Source organism: Otolemur garnettii, unplaced genomic scaffold (genome assembly GCF_000181295.1).
Source record: "Otolemur garnettii isolate 467f Iridium unplaced genomic scaffold, OtoGar3 scaffold00094, whole genome shotgun sequence".
NCBI lineage: Eukaryota > Metazoa > Chordata > Mammalia > Primates > Galagidae > Otolemur > Otolemur garnettii.
In genome coordinates, this window is record NW_003852489.1 from 6,182,404 (window position 1) to 6,183,861 (window position 1,458).

Consider the following 1,458-nt stretch of genomic DNA (forward strand, 5'->3'; position numbering starts at 1 on the left):
AAGAAGAAGAAGAAAAAAAGAAAATAATTTAATTAATAATCTTTAAAAATTTTTGCAGCACACCTAAGATCCTCGCACAGCACATGGGTTGAAAAATCACTGGTCTAGGCTCAGCTGGCGCCCGTAACACAGTGGAAGCTAGAAGCTGGCAGGTTCAACCTGGCCAGGGCCAGCTAAACAACGACAACTGCAACAAAAAGCAGCTGGGCAATGTGGCAGGTGCCTGTAGTCTCAGCTACTGGGAGACTGAGGCAAGAGAACTGCTTAAGCCCAAGAGTTTGAGGTTGCTGTGAGCTGTGACACCACAGCTCTCTACAGAGGGTGACATAGTGAGACTATGTCTCAAAAAGAAAAAAGAAAAGAAAGAAAAGAAAATCACTGGTCTAGAGGGTGGGAGGATGTAAAAAACAGAGAGCAGTTTAGGTAGGATGAGTCCCTCAGCAAAAGTTCTCCAGCTGAGAGAGAACCAAGCATATAGTGGAACTGAAAGAGGAGTGAGACTCAGAAAAAGGACAGAAAGCTGGAGAGGCAAGCAGGGGCCATATCCGACGTGCACCTACCATGTTACAGGGAACAAGGACCTCTGAGAAGAAAGTCATCAAGTACCTAATAAAACTATGGCTATATTAAGATTTAATAAATTATTGTCTTGAATCATTTAAAAACTCTAAGATCTGTGAACTGGCTGTTCAAAATCTAAAATTTTCAGAATCCATAAAGTCCTTAGTTTTTAATTGTAATATTCAATATTTAATCATTTAAAGTGAGCAAAAATAATTTAAATTTCCCTTTAGTTCTATTTTCTTTTTTGAGACAGAGTCTCAAGCTGTCATCCAGGGTAGAGTGCTGTAGTGTCATAGCTCACAGCAACCTTCAATTCTTAGGTTCAAGCGATTTTCTTGCCTCGGTTTTTCTATTTTTAGTAGAGATGGGGTGGGGGTGGGGGAGGTCTCACTTTTTGCTAAGGCTGGTCTTGAACTCGTGAGCTCAAGCAATCCACCCACCTCTCCTAGAGTGCTAGGATTATAGGTGTGAGCCATTATGCCCCCTTTCATTCTATTTTCAAGTAAAAGTTGGATTATTTCAGTAATATCTAGGGTTAGAAGGCTTAAATTAATTTGGTTATTTGGTAATCTGAATTATTTGTGTAGTGTAGAACAGGCGGAGCCTTCTTTGGTATTAAATTGTAGATTTGCTGATTAGTTGCCTCCAAATTGGTTGAAATTTTATTTTAGTCCTTAATTTGTTAAACATGACCACTATACTAATTAGTTTGCTTTAATTTGTTAAATTGATGGCTAATTTGGCATTTATGTGGCTTTTTATATTTGCTAACTACAATCAATTACATTTGGATTAATCTATTATTGAAAGAAATTTTCCCCCTAAAGAAATCAGTATGTCAAATAGGTTGTATGTGAAAACAAAAATCAGATTTTTCTTTTCTTTTCTTTTTTT